We start from the raw sequence: 14217 nt of genomic DNA, 5'->3' as shown, positions 1-14217 counted from the left end.
GAACAGGAGACAATTTATTGTTTCGGAAGGTAACAGATTGAGAAGCCCGGACTTTAAGGTCATACTGTAAATGCTGACACATGAGAGAACAGCGGGGAGTCTGTGTCACACACATTGATCAAAACATACGGCCAGACTTGGAAAGTAACCCTCAAATAAAGATCAAGCGCAGAGACAGACAGAAGGCAGAGATGAAGGGAGAGGTGGTGATTTGTACAATTGGCCATTTGGTGGTTTCTGAACTATGTCAAGCTCAGACAAACAATCCCTGCAGGCTACGGCTCAGCAGCAGACAGCTACAGTAATGATTATATACAATATGTGTGAAGCTGTGTTGTTGCTTATTGAATTCACAACAAAGCTGCCAAATCTTTTTACCACTAAGATTTGATATGCATAGGAAGACATATTTGTGTTTTTAAGAACCAAAAAACAATCTCAACAGAGCATTCTGAGTTGGTCTCTGAGCAAGTGAGGCAGAGCCAGGCTTACCCAGATAACATGTTGTAACCTATTGTTACTTGGTAAAGCTCATTAGTGATGTTGGACTCACACAGATACGAGTTGCGTTGATGCTTGACTGTGGACATGCCCAACGCTTAGTGCTGGTGAGATCATGATAACGATCCCAGTTTCATGCTTGGGACGCACAACATAGCCTAACATTTTTTGCTAGCTATTCATGCAATGCTAAAGAGAAGTCCAGGGGAAATAAAATCTACAACCAGACCATCACAAACCAGGTTTGCCTGCTACCTCCTCTTCTCATTCACGTGATTTGATTCATTAGGGAACGACAAACGTGACGCAAACAATGCAGTTTTGCAATGCATGTCATTAAATGCAAATAGCAATGGTCAGTCAGTGGTGAAACGGGGTGAACAGATGGTCAAATATGGACTTAAGTGCCTCAGATGGATTTGGTGCGAAGCTTAACATTTGTCCCTGGGACTGGTGAGAGGTCTGACCATCCACAGTGGGACGTACCAAATTAAGAAGTAGTGGAACCCATTGCCCAGGTATTCAGCTCACTATTCAAGGGATGTTTTCCATTACAGCATCCCAAAATAATCCATGCACCCACCTTCCCACAATTTTCTATCAAGAATTAACAATTAACAAGCAACTATACCGAAAAACTCATCCAATATCCATTAATTTCACTGAAGTAAAAGTCAGCACGATAACGTTTCCGTAAATTTTTCCTGCATGAAACACATTCATTCAACTAAGTCTCACTCCAAATTTTGCATCAAAGAATAATAGATATTTTTAACTAAACATCACATTTACATTAAAGAAAACCAAAACAATTTGAGGTTGAACACTTCTGTTGAGGTGCTGAGTTGTGTTTAAGTTTGCTTTGAGCCACCTTTCGATTTTATTATCATATATTATTATTATTTAACATTTTACATGGATTTAGGTTTAAATATGTGCATATTTCACCCAGAATATGAAGAAAATGACATTGACAATAAGCCGACTAATAACCACTGGTGCCAGATAACTTTGTGATTTTGGAGCAAAAAAATAATGTTTCTGATTCAGAAACCCTGATGTGAGCCAAAGATTGATGAGAAGATACACTTCTGACCATTCTCTATTGTCTTCTGGCAGGCTGTGTGTCTCCGTTTGGGCTTGTAGGAGGTTCCAGAAGATTTAGAAGAGATGGCAAGCTGTTGGAAACACCTCACAGTCACACTCCCGCTGGGTGTTCCATCAACAGCAACATTAATCTATATCTCAAGTTACCTGAGGTGCTACTTTCAACAGGGTGAATAGATACATCTGTAGCTGCGCTGGAACACATCTTCAGTGATGTTTCCTGAGTTCATCAGGTTTTTCGGGTCTTGCATCATCAGACACCCTTACTTACAGTAGAGAGCCAGCCAGGGTTGATCAGACCCGGCTTGTGTCCCAGCAGGATTGGCCCACGTTCGGGACCTTTTTATCCAATTCCAGCCAGAGGCTCTCTCTGGAGCCTCTTAGGTGGACTTGATAGCTCCTCTTTTCACACAGCTCCTGCGATGCCGAGCAGGGGAAAGACCTTGCACAGGGAATGGGCCGTAGAGCCTCTACATCTTACTTCGATGGGCTCACAGCAATCTTTCCAGCCTCTCTTCCAACACTGCTCCACCAGCTCGTGGTCCTTGAGCCGCTTGCGCTCATTGGCCTCCTCCATGCAGTCCTCCCAGGGGACTGCCAGCTCTACTAATACGACCTGCTTAGAAAAAGCAGAGGTCAGCAACCATATCTGGCCTCAGTGAGGTTGGTGTCACGTGGTCCGGCCATTCTCTATTGTCTACTGGCAGGCTGTGTGTCTCCCTCTGGGCTCGTAGGAGGTTTCAAACGATTTAGAAGAGATCGCAAGCTGTTGGAAACACCTCACAGTCACACTCCCACTGGGGGCTGCATCAAGAGCAACATTAATCTATATGCACTTCATCAAAATACCTGAGGTGGTTCTTTCAACAGGAGATAACACACCAGAGATAAAATGAATAAAAATGCTGTGATATGGGATCTGGGAATGATAGTTGTTAAGTTATTTCATGGACAAGATCCTTGTGTCTTTGAGTAATCTGCAACCATCATTTTCACAACTTAACTTAACTACCCTAAGAATAAAATAAAATGGCTTTAATCCCATCCACAGATATATGTTTTGATATTTTGATAACTAAGCCATAATATAAACCAAATGCACTTTATAATCTGGAGATAGCACACATAAATGAAGCTCTTCTGAGTCAGCGTCCTTATCCAGTTTTGCAGCTCTTTTGATGACAAACACAAAATGTCTACAACAGGAAGCAATCACTAATTCCCTCGTAACATCTCCTGCTCCATAGATCTTGTTGTGCCAGTCACCAGCCACACTGAAGGTTAGGTATTGGTTTGATTGGAATCTGTCCCTGCTATACTGAACTCCACAATCCTGTCAAACCCTGATTCATGGGTTTGTGCCTGTTGTCACTTAGGTTTTACGGCCAGTATTGGCAGGGCACTTTTTCACACATTCAGAGCCATTTTAGGGCCTCCTCTCTTTCTGTCTCTCCCTCCCTTTAGCTTGGTCCATTTCTGCCAGCATGAATCGGCATCCCACTCTCTTTACCGACATACACAGTGATGCACGATGTGGCGAGGACAGGGGAGATGAAGATGTAGCCTGCTGTCTACACCTCGCACTCCACCATTAACAATTCCTCCTCAACCTCCACAGTCTCGGCATGACCTTTTTCTTGCAAGTATAGCAACAACATTGAAGTGCAGAGCAGGGACGCTTGAAACAGCTTTGGTTAACTTACCTTTTAAAGGATGATCCAAGAGTCAGCATCTTTTTATCCCTAAACTGCACCAGAACTGTGTGAGGTCAGAATATCAATCCTAATCCGATCCTAATGTAATTCCTAGATAAATAAAAGCATACTAAAGGCACATGGTAGCACAGGACTTAGAAAGATTAGTCCTTAGAGGCAGTAAAGAAGGTCAGTTAGAATGTGGCCTGGGTATGGAGGACGTTAAAAGTTACTAGAAGGATTTTGAAATGAATTCCATGTGTTAGAAAGCTGGTTCACTTGTGATACGTGAAGGTAAAAGTAGTTATAGTTGTATAAAGCCCCCTCCCAATAGTGTTGTGAAAAGCTGGCCATCATGAAAAGAAGTGAGATGCAATATCATTTAACAGTGGTTCACTTTATCAAACAGACCCTCTCCTGGAAGTCTTTCACAGTGTCGCACTCACTTGTTCACGTAAGAAGTCACAGTTCAAATAAAAGTATATAGAAATTTCACAATTTAGACCCTGCTTGCTTTCCCGCCAAGCCACAGCTAAACAATCAGGGCATGAAGTGGGTTTTCGATTTCAGGGAGTTACAGAAATTGTCAGACACAGCGCTGGGAGAGTGTCGAGGGAGGGGGGGCCTTCGACAGCTGTTCGAACATCCGACCACTGTTCTGATGAAGTACACAAGCCTATCATGACTATTCTTAATGTTTGCAATGCCAATGAGATCCCCTTAAACCTGATGGCCGTTTAAAATACAAAGTAAATAAAGAATCCGAACTGTAGGTTACCTGCTCTTAAGGCAACGTAAGATAAATGTATGGATAAAGACAGTAGCTCTGCAAATCCTAGGGGGCAGTATAAGCATTATAAAGTGGGATAACCATAGGACAAAAGGACCTACAGAACTTTGTAAAGAGAGGCTTTACGCATTGGTCAGTTGGACCACGGCTGTTAACAATATGACCGTTTTTGCCTCTTTCTTAAGAGGTTTTTGTTTGAAACGCTCAACTCTGCACTGCTCTCTAGTGGAAGTGTTGATTTAAAACTTGTGTTTTAAATCAATACATAAGTGTACTTGCCATGATTGTTACATCGTTTGAAACCAACCCTTCTCTTTTTATACGTAAAGGCAGTTTAAATTAGCCTTTAGGTTTTCCTACAAGCTACGTTTAATTTATGTATCCAATCAGGTTTGATTTGTGGTGACCAGCTGACTCCTTTCAGCACATAAACCCACACTTGACTTTCTTAGCATCCGGTTGATAAATAGACAGAAAAATCTATGAATACGGGGCACAAAATTAATCATTATTTTAGTGCAAGATTTAATAGAGACATTAAATACGTGGGATTTGCTCAGCAATGATTGAGGAGAAATCATTTTCTTCATTTATCAACCTTCCTCGAACAGTTATGGCCTTTGGATGCAAATGCAGCATCTGCAGTGGAGGGATGACGAGAAGGAGTGAGAGCAGGAGGTGGTTGGATACATGTGGCTGGAGAAAGGAGCCTGGTCTTATCAAATAAACAGCCGGGAGCAGAAAAAGATGTTGAAAGCTGAGATACAAATAAAGCATTGGTGATAAGGAGGGACGGATTTTACATATATTACACAGGAGTGCCTTACACGATTCAACAAGATCTGAATGGAGCTTCTGTAGAAGTTACCTAATAGAGAAGGACTTCAATGTGGACAGTGAAAGAAAAGATTAAGTGGTTTATTAACAACCCTTGAAATACAGACAAACAACTGCAGGTCAACAGCATGCATACATACATACTAACTTTTACTGGCATGTTAAGAAATGGAGCCTGCTCTGGGTTTGTATAATTAATATTCCAGTGGGACTCTTAGTCGAGTAATTAGGAGGTGAAACTCAACAGGAATCCATTAATGAAAAGTCAGTCCCAAAGCTCATGAAAGATTGATCATGTCTTAGTCAAGCATGTAATCCAGCTATATATTCCTTGGTTTGCCCTTTCAAACGTCCCCTGCTCAAAAATGTGTCTGTTTGGAGCAACTGCATGTCCTTGACCATTTGGTGCACAGACCTGAAAAAGAGTGTCCGGACCTTGAACAGTGGAGCAGAAGGAAAATAGAGAGAGCAGTGAAAAATGCCCCTTGTCAAGAGACACTCAATCTTGCCTAGTTTGCGCTGACATATTAAACCAGGGACCGTAGGGAGGCCATAAATACAGTGGCCATGTCCCGACCCAACACCGCTAACCCTTGACCCCTCCTGAGTTCACGGCAGGAGGGCAAACAGGAGGAAGAAGCCGCTGTCAGCAAACTGAGCAGAACGTTGTAATTATAAATCCTAAGAGAGCAAAGAGGTGTGTTTAAAATCAGTGGAAACTCATTAAATTCAGAGCCATTCCTTAAGGTTGTTTATCAACAAGGTTCAGGATGGTTTTTTATTCTTAAAGATTTTATGACTGCTTCAGGTGGTTTATGACATAATTGGTTTTAAAGTGTTTAGGGTGTTGGGTGTATAAGGAGAGATGGACACAGGAAAGCAAGGACTGCCAATTTGTCACGGTTGTTTTTGGCTTTATTGATGACAACCATTATAAAAGGAGATACATTTAAAACTGTTGACCAGACACCTGCACACCGCTTATACACTTACACAAGGGACCAGTTCATGGTGTGATACTTTACTTATTTTCTGTCTTATTCCTTGACTTAGTGAATTATTAAGAAGGTTTTGTTTTCACACCTGTTCATTAGTTTGTTGGTTGGTTTGTCAGCAGTATTTTGCTGGGGATTTTCACTAAACATGGTAGAAGGATGGAACATAAATCAGGAACAAATCTCTGATAACATTCTTTAACATTACAAGATAGAACTAAAAAAATGTTCACCCATTGCAGGGACGGCTATGGGTGAGGAGCGGTCTTCCTCTGTACAAATGTGTGTGTGTGTGTGTGTGTGTGTGTGTGTGTGTGTGTGTGTGTGTATGTGTGTGTGTGTGTGTGAGAGAGAGAGAATGGCAGTAAACTGTACTGTAAAGGGTTTTGAGTGGTCATCAAGACCAGAAAGGCTCTCTATATAATACAGACCATTTCCCAAGGAATGCTTAATGGATCTTGATGTAAGAAATGAGGCACATTCACGGAACAGATTTCTATGAGTGTGTGCAAGTGAGTGTGGCTTGGTGAAGTGTCTGATTGGCCTTGGCAATCTGCTCTACTGAGTGCCCATCTAGTTATTCTTGTGATTTTTAGAATTTTACACCTTTAATATTTATGTAGGTAAAACTACACAATAGGGCAGGATAATGTTTAGTCTCAGTAAAGACGTTTACTTTCTATTAACAAAAATCCAACAATGTTATTGTCACCAGGAGCAGAAAACACATTAATACTAGTTCATAATGCTCGATTCAAGGACAACTTTTTTTTTTTTTTTTTTAAGTTTATTTCGCAGGAGAACCAGAAGACTATTTTATTTGGATGAGTCACATGATCGTGCCTCAGCATGACTTGTTTCTGGCTTGCCTCATGACACATTGAATTAAAATGCTCAGCTAGCAATAGCATGAACTATAATCCGGATTACACCCATCAATTTCTTCTTGCAGGTGGTGTGAAATTGTGTGATTCCCACTATTCAATTCCCAGACCATGAGATTAAGGGGCCCCTGACACACTAAGCCAACTTTGAACATCCAGCCCAGACAAATAAGACAAACAAATGCACTGGCTCTTATTGCCTCACATCTTCTCTTAGAAGATGCACATTTAGAAAGCTGCTGAAGGGCTGAATAGAAGCTGGATACACACCACAAATGATAGAGTTGACCAAAAAATATCATGGCTCAAGAAATTCCAACAATTTTCCAACAGAATAAACCAGATTCTGCACAAAAAATTTGCAAAAGATGCAACAAAATCTCATATGCAATGTTGAAAATTATTAGTTTTACTTTGACGACCAGCACTTTCAATCCAACTCTGCATATGAAAGGTGCTTTATAAATAAAACTGCCTTTATTGGAGTGATGGGAATTCCGGCTTTCTGAAGAGAGTCAGACCAAATGGCTCAGTTCCTTTCCAAAATCCTGTCACCCATTTATTAAGGGTTGGGGATTACTGGGATTAAGTGTGAAATAATCATAAATAAATCAAATTGCGATATCCATCAATTTATTTTTTAATGTGTTGAGTAGGTTTAACAGCACTCGGTAACATTTATTGCTGAATCCAATATCAATTATCTGCACATTACACAGGGTGATGCCATATTCTCGAGGTGGGGGTCCTGCCCACTTGTCGTTCTCAGCAATGGAAATAGTACGTTGAAGGAAGATGACTGACAGCCACCATGTCCCCCCCGTTTGACACAAAGAGATGCAGTCTGCAACGCACAGACTATAATTTCAGTGTCAACTATAACGTAGAAAATATATATTTATTACTTGTTTTGTGGGATTTTCCAAAACGCATTGCTTCCCTCCCTGTCGATCAAAGGCAACTAGAGGTGCCCCAAAACGTCTTTATGCCTGTATGGAAGCACATGTGCAGGTGATGAGTTACAGCGCCGTGGGATGAAAGGTAGCTGTGATTTGAGGACTCTGCAACTGTGCACAACACCAAGGATTATTTTCAATGATACAGTTGTATTTAATTTAAAGTATGTTAAAAAGCCCAGTGTGCTTGAGTAAAAGGGCAAACTTAGTACAACGGGAGACTTTAGGTTGGTTGTACTCTTTGTAGTTTTTTTGTTTGTTGACAGCACCTGAAGGCAGCACCAAAAACTAGACTAGACTTGGGGACTAGAACAAATCGCTGCAGATAAATGGTGACAAGCTGCGGAGCTAGCGCCACCGCACTATCACTACCCCGTCCATCACGATGTTTCACTCCATACATCTTCGTATGCCAATTTAGTTGACATCACCCAACCCTGGTTCTCAGTGTTCAAGTGAAATGGAGTGGTGTGGCTGAAGGGAAGGGACATTCTGGCTAAATCCCCAAAAAAACAGCTTTAGTTTCCTTTAAAAGAGCCTTTGAAAAGAATAGTAAATGAATGTCACATCACATCATTATTGTACCAGTCTAGGCACTATCAATACATAGTGGACAGTTTTAATCTATCACTTTTGAGATTGTCGATATTACGATTCACTTCTGTACATCTCATTTTCAACTTCTTCTCACCATTAACCGCTATAAAACACCCTGTTTATTTTCTGCCTCTTGTCTCCGTGCACATTATTTTCTTCGTCACCGCTCACCCACTCTCTCCGTCCCTCTCATACTCACTCTCATACTCTGAATCAATCGCTCTCTTTCAGCCATATGGATGTACTTGAGACCAAACAAGGACAGATGTTGAGGTGTTTAAAGGATGAGGAATCTGCTCAGGAGGTGACGTGGGGCCCCTGGAGACGGAGTTACATTGGTGCAAATGAGGGAATTCACCGCAGTCACTGGTAATCCCTCAGCATTTAACCAAGTTTATCTAGGCTGGTCAGGTCTGAAATGGGGAAAATGACATGGACAGGTGGAGGAGAAGAGAAGAGCCAGAACAAAGGGAGTTTGCAATATGAGAAAAGCCTCTGCAGTTCATGGGCCCAAATCACTTTACAGTGACAGGAAGACCGATTTATTGAAAGAGAGTTGTTTTGGACTCTAAAACCTTCAATTTATAAATGATCTCTTTTATCATTTCATCACCTGGAGGATTCTTCAAGAGCCGTCACACAAATGGGACCAAACACTGCCCACAATAAATATATAATAATCCTAAAAAGATTCGCGCGGCAACTGGCAATATCACTGACGCCATCTGTCATCTGCTTTCACACTCTGACCCGTAAGAATTTGAATATGCAAAACGTATCCTCACACCCAAAGTGATGCCGCTCCCATCACAAGTACGGTCTTCGGGGGGGAAGAGAGGAGGAAAAGAGTCGGCTGATGATTTGACAGGCTCACAGGAGGAGTGGGGAAACCTGCAGGGGAACGTTTCTGAGGCACTAGTCTAAGCGAGTGGGTGTTTGTTAGCATCCAGAGAGTGTCTGGGCTTGTCAGTGTTTTTCAGTTTTTATTACCTTACTCACTCACTCGCTCTCTTTTATGTTCTGTGTTCCCTCTAGTTTTTGCCTTGACGGAAGCAGCAGGACTTTGAAAAAGGGTTTGTCTTTTAGTGCTCGTATCGGACCATTTCAAAGCTTCCTAAGATCCAACAGCTCACAGAAGCCATTTAAAAGCCATTATCGCACTTTAACTGATTGCTGAGAAAATTCCAAGCATATAATCAGCTCTAAAACACCAGAACTTCATCTTGTCTTTTAACTGCATTTGATTTCCCTTTAAAAATCAGTAAATATAGGTTATAGCTACCAGATTCCTGTTGCTAGGTAACATGTAGCTAAATAGGAAGGGGCTCATAGGGCATCAATATTAAAAAGCAGGTGATACATTTTACTGATTAATTACAGTCTTAATAGTAATTAAAGAGAACAATGGATCATACTGGACATTGTTATTAACACATTCTCCAACTACATGATTATATTGTTTGTTTGTTACTATACAACTAGTTCCAGCAGCTGGCCTATGGTCATGTTTTAGTTTGCTTTATGATTAAATTGGATTAGGGAAAAATCATGGTTTGGATTTGAATAAGTACATCTTTGATGTTAAAAGTCCCTTGTTGTCATGGTTACAGTAATAAATGGTGAAGGTTGGGGAGTGGTAATGGATTAAAGAAATTGAATTATGAAAATAGATTGATTTGTTTACTCCACCATCCTCCTTTGTTCACTTTATTTATATATATATAAACTCACACTCGATGTCAACCAACTTTGCTCCTGATATAACTACTGCAGCCGTTAGTGGTCGGCCAACAATAAAAGGTTACTATGGGCTGTAAAACGAGAGGCAACCTGTGGGATTTCTTCTCACTCTCTTTTTTTACTGGCCATTTTCTTAAAATCACCCAGAAACGTCTACAGAGTACAATAAACTAAATAGACAGATTTCAGGATGAGTTTCGGCCAACAGTGTTTTCTTGTCAAACATTGTAATAACAACATCCAAATGTTGTTTTAGATCATATACAGCTTTAAACAAAGGGAGAGCAGCAGTTTGCAGTTATAAGCCCAAGCAGTCTGTGTCCGCATAAAAATACATCTCTTCTAAACTGCTATTTACGGCAGAAGACGTTCTGACATTTTGATTTCATATTCTGTAAAGTTAAATTCATAATAACATTACTTTAGTTATTCAGTCTAATAGCTGGTGATACCATAGCTACTGTAAAGTATCAACAGGATCTTATCTCTGTATGACATTATTTACTTTGAATTGTCATCAAATCTGTTGATGAGCCTTTTACAGACAAAGTTATCAACATTTATCTTTCCAGATGCACCAATATAATTTTGTTAGTAAATTTCATTGTTAAACTGTAAAATATCAAGCCTCTCTTACATTATTTTGTCATAAAGGTTCCATAATGACGTCTTATGAATAGACGTTTTTCACTCCACAATACTGGCATCATCCCCTAAAAATGCATGTTGGTCGTCCTCGATAAAAAAAAACTTCCCTGCAGTGCATCATTTTGTTTCATTAGTTCTGTCTGGTTGGGGTTAAACGAATATTTTCTTCTCTGGCCATACATGTATACGTGAACAATTATAATGAAAGCCCAGTCCTATCTCAAATACAAAAAGAAAACACGTTCTAGTTCACAACATGATGAAGGAAAATTGCAGGAAAATTGATGCAGGAAGAACTAGAAATTACTCTGAAGATGAATTGTGTCGCAGCTGGGCTGTCTGCACAAAGCTCCCACCGCATTTGTGACACAGACAAGATTTCACATGATAAATGTCCATTACCACCCACACGCTTTCTGCTGCAAAGCTACCTGGTAAATCGTAACAACAAAACAAACGCTCAGCGTGCTCCACAGATGTTAACTTTCCATTTTTTAAATAAAGGGCTTTATTCAACACATAAGGTAAAGTTTCCTGTTCACCTTGAATGAATGAATGGTTGAATGAATGAATGTGTAGATACATGACCCCCCCCCCCCCACACTCTACCTGCCCTCCAGAATTCAAGCGTTATCATCTCTCCCACTGGTAAACTTGGGTGATTTGTGACAGATGCTATTAGCATTTGCTCTAACGGCTTCGGTTTACATGTCGAAGCCTGACGGAAGTTTGTACCGGAGAGGGGCCGACATAACACTGGGCGGGCGCACAGGTGTCACGCTCCAGAGCAGCTGTTCACTGTTGTCAGGACAATGTTTGCCCTTTTCTGGTGTGTCATCATCTCTCCAAACACCTGCTGTCCTGTCACAACCACAGATATCACTCGGAACACAGCTTTGATTGCATTTATAATACAGCAGGAATAATTCCGACTGAAATGTTTGGCACAAGGTACAAAACCAAGACGGAAGTTTCTAAGCCGGGATTCAAACTGGTGTCTCCACTCAAAAAAGTAGTTTATTAAATTTAGATTTGTGCCACTTTAAGTATTCGATTTGGCATTTGTCAATATCTGTCTTTTTGTACATAGGCTTGCTCGTGTCGCTTAATATGACTTCAATTATAACCGTGCTTTACCATATTATTGTTGTTGTTTATTATCAGTTTTTACTTCAGGCTCCATTTATGATAACTGAATAGAATTGTTAACAAATCAAATTAACACTTAATGGTCTCCTTTTTAAAGAAGTAAACATTGTTGAGTTCTAATTGATTCATTTGTATCGGTCCTGGTGGAGACCAAAGACCATTAACAATGATGTACATTATCCTCCAGGTCAAATACATTTTTAATCACACGGATTTTGTTATTTGATGCTGAAACGTCGACGCTGTGACTGACTCCTGATTGGCCAAGCATGTTTACCTGCGGCGAACTATGATTGCTGATCGCACACTCTGGTTCCAAATGCGAAACATCGCAGCCTTTAAATCGGGGATATTTTTACTCTGTGTCTGGATAGTGGGAGGAGGTGGAGACGTGCCGTCCATCTTTATAGACGGACTATGGTGGAGATCGACAGTCATCTCTAGATCTGTGTTGCACCATAGTCACTTAATGATGCCCACATTTGGGTGATTGAATCAAATCTACTCTGAATTTTACTATAATCCCAACCCACTCGTGAAATGTGTCACTATGGAAGGTGAAGATGCCTCATCTCCCATTCCAGTTTGAATCTACACCTCCATCCGGATGCAGCAGATCCATCAAACGCTCCTAAACTGAGGGTTCTGTTTTTGTTAACCAACAGTTCCCAACACAGAGTGCAGTTTGTCACGGTATCTGCACAATTCAGTTGAGCTCATTTAGTTCCACTTCTACTCCGCTCCCTCACAGCAGGGAATGATGGCTCTGACCAGGAATATTACAGCCCTGTGACGACGCCAGTGTCAGTACTGCAAACTGATTGGTTCGGTATGTTTGGTCACACGAGAGACACAAGAGAGACAGAAGCCTCACTGTCTTCTGACCCATTTGCTTTGCGGTTGAAGCTGCCATGAAATTGGTTAAATAGATTTTAGCACTACGGTTGATTAATGATTCCTATTAAAATCTACCAAACAACAAGGCTTTTATAATTAAGTAGCTGCATTGAGAATAAAACCTGTTATTTCCCTGTTTACAGGAATTGGCCTCTGTGGCTTTAGACTTTTTAGTTGCTTTTATTGTTATATCTCAAGTGATGGCATAAAAGTAAAGCTATAGGTGGATCGGTTATATAAAAAAATGCGGGTTTAGGGCAATTCACAAAGCTGGATTGGCACTTTCATCCGAGTATCAGGGTTAGCAGACATGAGGGAATAGGTAATGACCATTTAAATGACTAATTTTGCGATGCAGGCAGTTTAGAAAAAAGCCATTACAAATACTAGTCCCAAAAGGAAATCCTCTCCATATGATGTCCTATGCCGTAATAAGGTAATCTTATAGAATATCAACGAAGGACTCCAGTCTAAATTAGCTTAGGAGCAGGTGATATATTTGGTTGGTCTAGTGCTAAAAAGGTATTGCCAATTAGTAAAACACAAAAAAGCTCTGTGATATTTAGCAAAGAGAGACATATTGTATACCAGAGGACTCCATCAAACATTCGCAACATGCATTATGACACTAAGACAGCGCATGTGAATCACTCACGCCACTTCCAAGTGTGTACAGCTCTATAGAAATAAATATGTTTTTTCTATATAGCTCGGTGGATTTATATCAAATTAATCAGGATTTCATTAACATCTCTAAGCCTTTGAATAGCAAGCGTTTCAGAATCATTACTGCTTGCACTTTCTCTCCTATGTGAGAATCATCATGGAGCTCCTTGACAACAAGAATAAGCTGCACCACCTAATCATAACTGACACATAGCTCTACAGAGGCTCTCCTCCCACTGCGATGCCATACCAAACTGGCGAAGGTGGAGAAAATAGAAACTCTGGGCCACGTTAAAATGCTATGCAAAGCCTTAACATAAGCTACAATTAAAACACAGCATTGGATGTTAGCCAGCTAAATAAAAGGTTATCTGATTAACCTTATGTGTTTCATTTTAATTCTGCTCATTACAATCTGGAAAGAGAATCATTTAAATGCATTATTGTAAAATCGGTCATCCACGTTGTAACAGGAATTTTAAGAGATGTCTTTGCACCTCTTGCACTCTGGTCTTTTAATACGAATAGAGATGCGTTCATTTCAAAAGGATGTAGCCATCACTGACCAAACGCGACCTTTATATTAGCATAGATGTTAAGCAATAAATCCACCAGAGGGCTGCATGAAGGAGAGATAGTAGGTCCACAACAAGCACATCAACAGTGGGGGAGGTTGTGACAATGAACGATAGTCCTCATCTTTGTACCCAACTCCCCTGTCTCGACTTTCACCATCTCTCATCTCATCACCCTAGC

The sequence above is a fragment of the Limanda limanda genome, chromosome 16, assembly GCF_963576545.1.
Source record: "Limanda limanda chromosome 16, fLimLim1.1, whole genome shotgun sequence".
Lineage (NCBI taxonomy): Eukaryota > Metazoa > Chordata > Actinopteri > Pleuronectiformes > Pleuronectidae > Limanda > Limanda limanda.
The sequence above is the reverse complement of the archived record's forward strand: the minus strand, read 5'-3'. Positions refer to the sequence as shown.